Genomic DNA, 13974 nt, shown 5'->3' with positions numbered 1-13974 from the left:
ACCCGGCCCTCCGTCATGCCGTCGTGGTGACGTTGTCGCGGCACGTGCGCAGACGCTTCACGCGAATCTGGTTTGTGCGCACATCCGGCGCGAGAAAACGCGTTTGTGAATGCCACTAAAGTTGGGTGGCCTTCATTAAAACTTATCAGCCGTTTCTAAGGGGAACCGACACTTTATTCCCAAAACCTTGCACTCAAAAGAAGAAAAAAAAAAGCCGTTTTAAATCGGAAGCCGCTGGAGTGCGTTACTTCCTTCCAGTTAGAGGGCAGTGCACAACAAACAACGGCGCCATGGGTGTTTGTACGGACAGGCCCTTGCACACCGATGAACCGAAAATTTCAGTTGCACACAACTGCTTTTCTTTCTTTTTTTTTTCTTTTTCTGTTTTCTTTTTTTAAGTAGCCGAATACTTTTTTTATGACACCGTAATACAGTAAGGAAACACCAAGCACTTCTCGTACTCCCGTTATAAGTGGACCTCGTTAGCCACCTTTTTCCGCGCCTGGGAGTCAACGACTGCCTTAACTAGCCAAGCTACCAATGTGCAGATAAGATTGATTGATCAATTGATGTCTGGAACAAGTAATACTGCCGAATATTGCTTAGGCCACCGTAAATTCTTTACTAATATGTTATGGTAGCCATTGTGAAGTACTTATTTCCCAGGTAGAAGGCCAGAGTAGCTAGCTAGAACCTACGTTTTAGTTAACCTTTTTCTACTTTCTTTATAAACTTCTCTTTTTCTCTGAGTAAACTACTTGACCTTAGGTAGGAAGGCTAGAAACAGTTTTGGAACAATTTTTTTTTCCTTAAAGGTCTAAGTGTGTTTCTTTTTCTGTATTTGAGAATGGGATTCCGGCAGAGCCCAGGCATCGGTATGACATATGGCAAATGAAAGTATATTTTTTTGTAATTGTAAAAAATAAAGAGAAACGAGACTAATACCTAAAACATTCGAAGTTTCTTTTATGAGGGAGAGCAACGCCATAATAATAAATGTTTGGTCTTTTAACCGTTTCCGATTTTGAACTAACGGTGACGTAGATTATAAGGTGACGTAGATTATACTGCACTTGCACCGAGTAAAATTAAGCGGAATACATTCATTTTACCGCGGATGTAAAGATAGTAAAACAATGATAATAATCTTAACTTAAATTCTTTGAATTGATAAACTTCTACAAAAGCATTATAAGTAAGAATCAAAAATACACATTATCACACTCGAGACACGTCAATACAAAAAACAAAAGTATGAAACGTAAAAATGAATATTTGTAAAACCCTTATCCAGGTATCCCGAAAAATCGCGGTAAGCACCTTTACCAACTGTTGAGTAGAAATCATGGACAGTGCCTTCATAAACTATCTAGGTCGGACCTCATTCCCTTCGAGATGTGCCGCTTACTTACATATACGGCACCTTCCACGCCGCCTCTTCGATTCTTAGCTAACCGCTCTCCGCAAGAACGTATGAAAACGTGCTAGAAGGAACAGACACAAACAGACCTGTTTTCAATAAAGCCCCTCTGGGAAAAGTGGCACCATTCATAGTTGTGGAAATGCTTGAGACACGTGCCGCGCGCCACTTCTGGGAAGAACATTGTATATAAAATCTATCTCAGTGCTGCGCTGTGCCGCCACTGATCTTCCCAAAGGGCTGTCCGTTGCACGTGGCTCTTTGACCGACGCACATTGAGCTACTTAGTTTTCAACAGGTCCACGTACCTTGAAAGGAACCGCCTCTTAGTTAAGAAGCATCTATAATCCGCTTCACGTTGAGTAAGAGAAGAGTCGACGGTATACGATCTTAAACAGCCAATCAAGCTGCTCTAAAAGTCCATTGTCACGGCGTTGGTTGTCTTTTGTGCGTTTGCTCTAACCTGCAAAACCAGTCACGCAGAGAAAAAAAAAATATTGGCAGCGACCTTTAGCTTTGATATCCTATGGTGCATAAAATGCATTATAGGGAATTGGTGAGGGAATCGATGAGGGAATTCGTGCGTCACGCGACGTATATTTCCCCGCTAAAATTAGCTGAGAAACTGAACGGTTGGGGAGCGCGCGTGACGTCGATTTCCTGCGCGAAATTTAGCGGGGAAACTGGATCGCTATCTAGGTCACAGGACGCAAATTTTCCCGTTAAATTCAGCGTGTAACTGAGTCAATGTATAGGTCACGTGACGTGGATTTCCAGCTAAATTTTGCGGGTAAACTGAATCGATGTTTTGGCCACGAGACTCGAATTCTCCCGCTGAATATAGCGGGGAAACTGAGTTGACGTACGGGTCACGTGCCGTCAATTTCCCCAAAATATATAAGTGACGGGACGCCGCTTTGCCACCACATTTAGAGGGGAAACTGAATTAGTGTTTGGGACACGTTACGTAAATTTTTCAGCTAAATTTAACTGAGACGCTGAATTTCTGTACATAGGCTTTAAACCCGCTCAAGATTGAGCCGCCATTGCCGACCTCTCTCGTCTTGCACGGAGTGCCGAGCCACTGAAGCGGGCGTTAACGAGTCTCCATAAAGGCCTACGCCGGGGGAGAAAGACGCATGTAGCACCTGAAGTGGCAATAACCTGTTCCTTTGTGGTAATGATGAAGTGAAGCGAACGAAATAAAAGGAAACAAAAACTAAACGTCTCTTATGGCGTCGCCCATATCCAGCTGCCTGAACGCGTCTATGGGTCCCGTTATATTGATTTCCCCGCTAAATTTAGCGGGAAATCCAGAGACGGACGGACGAACAAACGTTTTGGATTGGGGGGTAGCGTTACAAAGCATTTTATGCTTGAAAAAGTGCAGGATCACGCCGCAGTAACTGTGCGCGATTCGTTTAGCCGGTGTCATAAAACGCACAAGGACTACGTACGAGCAGCGTGACATCATATCGTAGCGTTTTTCTGCGGGTCGGACCTGGAGTGAAACGGAGAATAGCGAACAATAACTTGCCCAAACATTGCGCAAGAGCGCGGAGACGCGATACCAAGACGAACGGAGAGGAGTCTAAAGGGACCGCATCAAACGCGGCAACACCACCCGGGTAGTATTTAGAGCGTGGCCCGCGCAACGCCGGATTAAAAAAGCGAGATTGTGAAAGGTTATTGCTACGAACATCGAAATATTCGTCGAGCGAGTTCACGTCGCGTCGCCTGGTCGACTGGAAATGAGGGCAGACTCGGGTCGTACACGCGCCGACATCGCTCGAGTCGTCTCGAGTAACGATGCAGTGCAGATAGGACGGGAAGAAACCGCAAATTGCGCTAAGTTTGAAAACTTTTACCGTTTCGACGGTGACACTCTCGGCAGCAACGCTCGATGGGATTTCGCCAGAGTAAACCTTAACCCGCACTATTTACTATTTCGGCGATATTCTGGACGGGTTGGAACAACTCGGAGCGACGAATCCCGTGGCACTCCCGGTTCTTTATAGGCGGCATTTGGGGAAGGGCAACGTAACCATAAGTGTACAGTGTCGGTTCCCACTCTCAATGAGCGAGGCTCAGGCTTGGGCTGATTTGTGCGCGAATATTCTTAATTGTAAAAATAAACGGCCCTTACCCTTTCGTGGGTCACAGGCAAAGGACCAACCCGATGATCAGTTTCGAGCGCGAACTTTTTGCCTTTGATTACATTTGGTCATGCACGCAGCCAAAGCACGGTCAAAGGCCACAAGCGCGTGCTGCAAGCGGAGCGTTTACTGGAGTTTTAACCCAACTATGGACACTTTACACACGTGCCAGATCACAGCCGCCATTGCTGACCTTCTCCTGTCTTACCGAGATACTGAGCCACCAAAGAGGGCGTTGAAGAACTTCCACAAAAGCCTATGGCTGGGGAGAAGGACATGGTAGTATCTAAAATGGCAATAACCTGTCCTGCTGCGGTAATTATGAAGTGATGTAAACAGAATAAGAGGAAACAAACTGAAGGTCGGTTACAGCGGTGCCCATGCACAGCTGCTGCAAAACGTGAAACACGAGGTGTGGGCAAAGGCGCAGTTCTCACACGAGGTGTAGCTAGTGCGCGCGCGCAGGAACCAGATTCGCGTGAATAGATCTGCTCATGCACGCTGCCAATAGCAGCGCCACCGAAGCGCCTTCACGTAAGGGCTGCGTGTTGGTGCATGGAAAAAGACACGTTAAACTTTGTCTCTTTTTTTTTTTTCTCTGACAAAAAGAAACAATCAGGGTCTGAAAATTTCAGCGTACTTGAACATGCGAAAAAAGCTTCATTCGAGCCGCAAAGCACATGAAGCCGCCTTTGTCACCGCACAAACAAAAAATATTCCAGCAGATTTTTGTTTGTATAAAAAGTGACTGTAAAACGTTTGTCAAGCCGCGAAGCTGTCTTAGGATCACCAGGGTTACTTAAAGCTGGCGTTGTTGCTCCAGCGCTTTCGTTTCGCGGCAAAGGGCTACCGAAAGAAGTGATTATGGAGTTCCGTGTTTTGGGTAAATAAAAGAGTTTTCTAGATTGTTTTCGCCGTCGCGGGAACTCTACAGTGAAGTTCATAGGCGCGCAGGCGCAGTAGCTGCTTCTTCGTTGTGGAGGGCTTAGCGGACGGGAAAACGCGATTTACGAAAACTCCCTAAAGATGGCCCCCGGAAAGTAACCGCCGAGCTCGTTTTTATCAAAATCGGAGGAAACCTGCAAAACACGCGATTAGAGCTGCTCTTGGAGAAAAAAACGCGAGCTTTACCCAATATAAACTTTATCTACAGCTCTATTTTGTATTGAACGGGAACACAGCGCCAAGTTAACTGTCCATGAGGCTGCCTCTTTCTCGAGAACAACGCCCACTGTCCTTCCATTACCGGTACCGGAAGGTCTTTCAAGTATTCGGGTCAGACACCTGAATACTGGAAACCCAATCTCCAGCAAGTCAATGTAGGTTTGGCAATTGACCACGTAAGTGATGACGTCACAACATGGCGTCTGGGTCCAAACAAACCGTTGCTAGGGACGTTGCTATAGACTAATGCATGGAGACTCCACATGAGGCTAGATTTTTGCTTACAAGTAAATAAAGAAATTTTCGTAAGCAACCTAACTTCTTGATATCTAATAATGAAGATGTTCTTGTCGTTTCAGTGTCGTATTGCAACAATAAAAGCCATTTCTGAAGTATTACACTCCGCTTTGCTTTGGTAGCAGACGACACGATTGGTCCATCACTAACGTATCGGACCAACCTGCCCTCCAAAACGACCTTAACCACGTGCTTCAATGGTGCGACCGTTGATTAATGTCACTTAACTCTACTAAATGTAAAGTTATGTCCTTTCACCGCCGCCGCAATCCCCTTTTCTTTCCCTATACCATCACTACCACCCCCGTTGAATTAACCAAATCATATAAATACCTTGGTATCACCCTTTGCAGCGATTTATCTTGGCGTACGCATATTACTAACATTACCTCATCTGCTAACAGAACCCTGGGATTCCTTGAACGTCAACTACGCCACGCCCCTCAGGAAGTAAGACTACTCGCCTACAAATCACTAATAAGGTCAAAGCTTGAATATGGCTCCGCCGTCTGGGACCCTCACCAAGTATGCCTCATCAACGCACTCGAAGCTGTCCGAAATCGCGCAACTAGATTCATTCATTCTTCATACTCGTACCATACCAGCGTATCACCCCTGAAAGCTGAATCGGGTTTACTTAGTCTCGCTTGTCGTTGCCGCATCGCCACCCTCTGTTTGCTTCACAAGTTATTGAATTCCCCCCTCTGTATCTCACCTTACATTGTACCTCCCACACGCATATCTCACCGCACCAGTCATCCTCTCCAGGTTGCTCGCCCACGCGCTCGCACTGTCACTTTTTTCGCGTCATTCTTCCCCCGAGCAGCTCCAGACTGGAACGGTCTTCCCCACCACAATGCTGCCGTCACCTGCCCATCAATCTTCTACAAAAATGTTACCAATCATCTCTCATCCTGAATACTAGCACCTATGTTTGATTATTTTTGTAACCCACCCCTTATGTAATACCCCCTAAAAGGGGGTCTTTAAGGTAATAAAATGAAAATGAAATGGAAAAAAAAAGAGAGATTTGCTGGCCTCTGTTGCAGCAGGCGTCTTCATTGAATTCAGTCGGTAAACGAACGACAAAAACAAGTGCAATGCCGTGGCCGTAAAAAACTCTACAGTGTGCGTTTTTTTTTTTTTTTTTGTGAAGAATTGAGCTTGGTTCAGAGGGTTGAAAATGCCGTAAAATCAAACCACTTCATGCAGATCATTTACGACAACGACCTGAAGTGCGGTACCGGCGTAGTGCAGGCCAGTATGAGAAACCAATCGTACGCCGTCAAGGTAATCCGTTTATTATTATTATTTAGGTTGTCAGGTTATTAAAGAATTCCATGTCTATCGCGATTTTTCAGTAACCATTGCAGCGATGGCTACAACCAGGTACGACGCACCCTCACATAGCGCGAGTCCACAAACAAAGTTTGGGATCTAGACCGATCGCCTGAGGTGCTTTTCTCACGGGTCCAATGTGATCTTTTAGCAGACGATCATGTCGATCGACACCCGGACTTTCGATTTTGCATCGCACCCCTTTATGAACTATTTTAAGTTTCTGAAAATCATTATATTTAGAACAAATGCAATATCAAAATATCGTCCCTATTCACACGATTCAAACGACGGCGCCGGCTTGACCTGCCGCCGTGTGGCAGACGACATACTTGCATTCGTCGTCTGTTGCAGGCATCTTGAGGACCGGAAGTTGCAGTCGTAAATATTTCAGAAACAAGCGATTACTTCCACACTTCTGTCGAAATATATATGACATTCAAGCTTTCTATATCTGTGATTTTTAGAAGTTTAAATCCTACTCCTGATTTTTGAACGGTCGGGGTTTCGTAGCAAAACCTAGCCACATGTATTTGTCCATAACAACGACCCTAGCAACGGCTTGTTTGGACCTATGACGTTACACTTACAGAGTCAATCCAGTGTCTTGTTCGCTGCAGCCTAGCCAGATAAACGCAGATTTGTCCGTGCGACGGCAAAAATTGCCACCGAAAAACTCCGAATCTGCGGAAAAAAATAAGCCCCTCCCCCCCCCCCCCCCCAAAAAAAAAAAATGAAAACAAAATGACAAATTTGGAAAACACGAACACCTTTTTACTTATTTATTTATTTATTTAATAGTGGACTTCCCCGCCGCTTGTACCGATGCGAGGCAAGTACAACCACGCAGTGTAGCTATAACAAAATAAAACAAACACGGCAATAAAAATATCCTAACACGCAAGAATATCGGTAAATCAAACTGGCCCTGCACTCGCAGTACCACGTGAAAATGAAAAAAGAACCTTTGGGCGCTATTTAGTGAGACAACATTAAAAGGTTAATCGAGGAAATTCGTAAAATGTAGATGGCACGGATGCAATTTCTTCTATCATATGTCCTCGGTGAGAAGTCTTTGTACGCATGAAGTAATCTTGTAGAGGGAGTCAATGTTTACAAGCTCTTCAGGAAGCTGCTCCAGTTTTCAGCAGTGCGTGGAAAGTAGCTGTTTTGGAAAACATCCTTGTGGCAGAAAGAACCCGCGTGTCGTTTTCTTGTACGTGAGTCTAGTTCGTCAGTTAGTGCCAAGTGCAACAAATCACTGATGGGCATTTTGCTCCCGCTGTGTGTAAACGTAGTTCACTCAAACCAAACACATCCTAAACACGTCCTCTCTTCGGTACGCACTTCACTTTGACGTTCAAGGCACGGGAAAAACACGCCAGTTCGCGATCAGTCTCAAAACATTCAGTTCCGCCTTCGTTAATTGCTGCCGCCGCTAGAATTCGAGGTGCCCTATTGTGAAGCTGGGTTGTTGTGACACTCCGGACATTCAACCTTGAGCATTTGTTTACAGCGGGATAGTCGTGCGCCAGCGAAGGCGGGTGTGGCGGAAACCTTGCTCCTCGCAAACATCCTGAACGAGCAACAAATTTCCTGGCATCCATGCACTTCCTCGTACGCGCAATCGACGAGCTGTGATTTGAGTAGCATTCATATTTCTGAATGTTTCCTTTATGCTTCCCGTTTTATTATTTTCTTTACACGAGATGACTAATAATATTTTTTTTGTTATGGCATAGCAGCTTGGCATAACTGCATCGCTATGCTGCTATGCTGACACAAGATCAGTGCTTAAGATAAGATTGCGGGTTCCAAGCTGGTTAAAGAGTAAGTTATAGTATGATCTGGAGTATTCGTATCTTCACTACTGCCTGATTACTTGGCGTTCAAAAACTAAGACCAACATAGAAAAATTGTACTGTATATTTGGCGAAAAACAGATACTACTCTGTGTTAAAAACCATCAGCGCTACGACCAGATAACGCTGTTTTTTTGTTTTTGTTTTTTTAACAATTTTTTTAGCATAACACGACTGTTCCAAATAGGCTTTCAAATCATGTCTACAATAAGATAAAACGTGACCCATATAAATTCTTCGACTCATTCGTTCCTAGTAGTAGGGAATGCAATCGTCGTCGTTACTTTTTATAACTACTCGGTCAAGCTTGACAAACTACGGAACACACCAGTTGCCATTCTCAATTGTGGCTCAAGGCACAGTTTTAAAAACTCAATTGAAAAATACCTTTTATCATGCTTCAGGAAATGCACTTTTAATGTGTCGTAACGTGGTATTTTTGATTCCATAAATATACACCATTTTTTACCTTTTTTTTATAATGCCGTACAATTGATTTTAAGTTACCATTGTACATATACGTTGTTGCGATTTCGTTGTCGTTTTGATTGGTTGCCCGCTGAGCAGTGTAAACGGGTAGCAGAGCCTAGTCAGGAACAGCAGAGTTTCCTTTTTGCCTCGCTACCTCATACCTTCTGTATGAATAAAACATTTAAAACAAATTTGTACTGCTGGAAACGTCCTAGAGGGAAGATCAAACCGCTTCTGGCGATTCCCACAGAAGCCTCCATGGCTTATGAGGGTATTCAGATGTAAATTCTAAAGAAAAACGTAATACATTGTGTTGTCTCGTACTGTATCGTATTGTTCACCCATGGGTCGCGTTTAATTTGTTCTTTTTTCGCCAATGACAGCCGCTATTGGCGAGGTTTCGCATCAAACAGGTTTTTTTTTTTTTTTTTGTGCTAGTCGTGGCTTACTAAATTTAGTGGAAAATGTTTGCCGTTAAAATTTTCACAAATCGTCACTGTGTCACATGACGCCACAGTGTCACATAAACACCGTCCGCTAAATTTAAACATGGCAATGTAACTGTGCGCATAAAGCAGAGTGTGCAGCGCTTCGGATGCCGCCGCAGTTCCTACGCAAAGAAACGTCAAAGAACCGGATTTTTTTTTTACTTTTTAATTTTTAAGAAAATATTGTTTCCGTACAGGTGAGGGATTAGAGGGTTTGTTTTAAAAGAATCTTGCCACCAAACTGAGTTTCAGTTAACATACAAAAAGTGTGAGGGTAGAAGAGAGAGCGGAACAAGAATCCGGGTCATTGTTCCTGATCCTCAAAGCAAAAGCGTTCGCGTTTAGAAGTACCGCTGCGCTCGTGCTCCGGGCAGACCCACCTCATCGAAATTCGTCTTCATTTCCGAGTCGCTTCCGTTCCATGTTTTAAACTCAAGAAGTGTATTTTCACGTTAGCGTTATAAATCGTGAACTCCAAACCAAGAGGGGTAAAATAAACTCTTTACAGAACGTTTGATTTCTCTCGACGTTTTGCTGCTCCTTTTCTACTTTTCTAAAAGAAAATATGTATCCGTTTTGTACCCTTTATTCCAGGGTGTCGAACCGGAACCGAACCGAACCAAAAACCGGAACCGAACCGGTATTTTTTCCGGAACTGAACCCGAACCCGAACCGTTATATTGTTATCGCGATGAACCCGAACCGGAACTGAACCGGAAAAAAAATAACGGTTACCGGCTCATGTCAAAAAGGTTCGGCCACGCGCTGTTGAGAATGAATGTGCTATCAATGCCATTTGTTCTTTAAGTGCCGTCAACTGACACACACCTCGCTTACATATTTTTCTTCTCCACTCAGTCTTAGGAATATAAACGCTGCATCCATGAATCTTGACAAACGCTGCATTCATGAATCTTAACATAGGAACCAGTATTGCGCTGGTCGCGGCTTGCACGGAAGAAAGAGAATTGGAAGGCTGTGCAAAAAAAAAAAATCGCGTCATGGGATTTCATTTTCCTACAATCTCGTAAATCCTAAATGCTGCTGTGTGCTAATTTCATAAACGTTTCTAGAACGTGATGTTGCAATTTTTTATTTTATTTTGATGTTATTTTGAAGTTATTTTGATTTTGTTATTTTGATGTTGCAATTTGTCATTTATAATTTCCGGACCGGTTCGCGAACCGGTTCAGCGCCCCGAACCGGTTCGCGAACCGGTTCGCGGATCGAATTAATCGAACCGGAACTGAACCGGAACAAAATTAATTTACCTGAACCTGAACCGTAACCGAACCCGTATTTTTTTCGGTTCGACACACTGCTTTATTCACTCTATTTTTTTATCACTGTGCCGCATGGCCAAACCTATATATTTCCTTTCAACATATTAAATCTCTGCAACAACGAAATTATGACTGTACCAATTTTACGAAACTCCTGTTGTATACTTTCAGGCATGCACACGTTCAGATAGAAATAAGTTCAAAGCTCAAGTCTAAAATTAAAAACAAACTTTTTGTCAGAAAGATTTCTTACTTCATCATGACGTGCCTCTATGCCAAACGCTAAAATGTCTCGTGCTTCGCAGGACAACTGCTCAACCTCACTAAGTGTGTGCTCTGTCAGGAGATCACAGCCGTCCACGTCTCACGGATTGGACACGAACACTTTGTCAGCACTCGGTTTCTGTTTGAGTGGGCACTCAAAGTGTAGGTAGATATTCAGGTTCGGGTTCGTGACCAGTCAATAACGTGACAAAAAAAAAAAAAGCCAAATTCCAACTATATCCGGGACACACCACTCAGTCAAAAAATTGCTAACAAAGGTGTGTAGCTGTAATTAACATTGTCACAAATGAAGCCTAAGAGAGGTGTCCTCTTGTTCTGATTTCACCTTTCAGTTTTCAAACAGCTAGAAGTTCGAAAGAAACGCAACTGCAAGCCTTAGAGTTTACCAGTTTAGTTGTTAAACTTAAACAGTACTTGATTAGCAAAAGCTACCATTTGAATATTCCTTAAATTGAACTCCTAGGCTAGCGTCAGACTTTTACACGTTACTGAAAAATAGTAAAGAATTACATTTACAATTACTCAAGGCTAAATTGTAATTTATTACAATTACAATTACTCTCCCATAAAAGTAAGTGACCGTTACCCCAAAAAGTAATTCGTTACTTTCTTGGCGTTACTTTCAACAATATTGTGTTCAGTTAAAAAACAAAGGGGAGCCGGTTATTCAAGTTCTTACTGTTGCAAACTGTTTCATTTAATGAGCCTGAGTATTTTGAGCATCAGCTGACTCTCGAAAGTCTCGTCAGATATTTTGCGTTATTTCTTACTCAGTATGTAAACTTCTACGCTGAACACCCTTTGAACTGGGGCACTGGATGGGAGTGCCCTATTGTTCCTCACGAATGTTTCATGCTCTGCATTGGGCTTCTGCAGCGAAGCAATGGAAGTACTATTTACCTCGAAGGTAGAGCAAAGCTTCGTCGTTGTAGCCAGAGCCTGATATTTGAGAGTTTAAGTAGATCGCTCCGATACCTCCTATACCACCGATAACAATTAGCAAAACATAGTTGTAACAGGAAGGTGATAATTGAATAATAAATAAGGTTTCGCTCGATATTCTTCTTTCTTTGGTTCTCAAGATGTCGAGCCTCGGTTGAGACGTTGGTGAATAAAAAAAAAAAAGTTTCAGATATATAAACATAAATAATCGAAAAAAAGTACACTCATAACAACAATTAACTGGAACGTCGATTAAAACAAGGAAATGTAAACGTACGTTTGCCGTGCGTACCATTTTTGATACCGTTCAAAAACGCACGGAGCACGAACAGACTGCAGTTTACTTTGGTGTTCTCCAGATAGACGTCCGCTGATGCCACAGCTAGGCAGCGAAGGGCAGAGTACTGTTACCCGCGCTCACAAGTTTCCCTCTCTCCTCAAGCCCAGAATATCAAGTCTACGTTAGACACCAATATGTTTAATTTGTGAAAATATCTGTTTGAAATAAGATGCGTCCTGCTGGGTAAAAACAGCAAGAAGAAAGGAAGACTATTGCCATTTTCCAAGTGCTCGCAAAAAGCTGACTCACAAAAAGTGTAAATGAGAGCAGATAACCTGGCTGGAATTCACAAATAAGGTGGGCGAACCCTAGAAGGTGGATTACAAAAAAAGTAAAAACACGATTGTAAACCTGAGACTGGGGCAGAAAAGAGAACACAACAGAAGCTAGTAAAAAAGGAGGCAACGTCTCCTCTTTTACGTTGAGACGTTGCCTCCTCTTTTACTACCTTCTGTTGTGTTCTCTTTTCTGCCCCAGTCTCAGGTGTACAATCACGTTCAACTTACACCAGCTCGCCTGCACTCTGACAATTTTTTCGTTAACCGTACTTGAAGCAGGCTTAATCCCTTTTTCTTATGAATCCACTCTTCCTTCGTCGTCTTCTATTGAGACGTTGCCTCCTCTTTTACTACCTTCTGTTGTGTTCTCTTTTCTGCCCCAGTCTCAGGTTTACAATCATGTTCAACTTATACCAGCTCGCCTGTACTCTGACTATTTTTTCGTTAAAAAAAGTAAGTAGCTTTTAGAACAGGGTCAAATAAGGTGAAAGAAACAGAAAAAAAAAATGCATCAATACATCCTGTTTTTTTAAGAGAAGATGATAAGTGTGCAACAACGAACGAGGATGCTTGTGACAATAACACCTTCACATATTATCACATCTCTTTTCGCGGATTTTAGGGTAGACGGAGCGTTGTCTTGTGATGTGGAATTATGAAAATTGACGTAGTCACAATAACCGAGAAGCACATTGTTAGTTTTGCATGTGCACTTACCTCCTCGAGCTTCTCGAAGAGGCACACAGTCACTTGGTGTCCTCCTCTCCCCGTCTTCGATCGCAAAGAAAAAAGAAAGGGATTAAAAAGGGAATATAACTTGCCCCCCCCCCCCCCTTTTTGTTTTTCGTTTTTGTAGAAACGCTTATTTGGATTCCTTGACCTTGTTTTTAGGGTCTAAAAAATGGATTCAGGGGCTTGGTGTTGCAAGAAAAGGCTTAGCGGAGCTGAAGAGTGCCCAGCCTCCCTTTGCGCAGGTCAATTCGCGTGACAGTGTCACTGCGCCTCAACTTTACAAACAAAAAACACTTTTTAGAAGGGGGGGATGTTGGTCCCGTAAAAAAATGTATCGGATTACAAGGAATCCGTTACGTAAAAAAATGTAAGGGAATTACTTTAAAATTACTCTAGAAAATATGTAATTATCCCGTTACTAAATTACTCATAACTGTAAGGGATTACAAGTAATTTCGTTACTTGTAACGGATTACGTACAAGGCTGGCTAGCGTTTACAAGCGATATTGAATTGATCAAAATATTTTCAACTTGGGCACGGGAAACTAAGTTAAAATATATAATTAATGCATTTAATGCATTTTGTCTTCACAAAATATTGCATTGAAAGCCGACAAGCTTCCACTTCTGCAAATGTGCTCAACGTTAGCTGGTTTTATTATGCTCTGTATGGCACATCAAATGCTGATATTATGGTTATACCTCGTTATCATTTCTTTTTTGCTTCTAATGCATTATACGACACGTAAGGTAGGTAGAAAGTGCGACATTAAATTGATTAATTCAAAATATGTTTTGATCATTAAAGAAAATGCGGCAATGTGCTCCAAACAGTTTAAAGTTGTTCGTCTAAGAGTATCTTATGGTGAATGCGAAAACATGTTCCTGTATTCCACTTTCCCTAATGAGACTCGTCC

The sequence above is a fragment of the Ixodes scapularis genome, unplaced genomic scaffold, assembly GCF_016920785.2.
Source record: "Ixodes scapularis isolate PalLabHiFi unplaced genomic scaffold, ASM1692078v2 PGA_scaffold4__175_contigs__length_147842914, whole genome shotgun sequence".
Lineage (NCBI taxonomy): Eukaryota > Metazoa > Arthropoda > Arachnida > Ixodida > Ixodidae > Ixodes > Ixodes scapularis.
The sequence above is the reverse complement of the archived record's forward strand: the minus strand, read 5'-3'. Positions refer to the sequence as shown.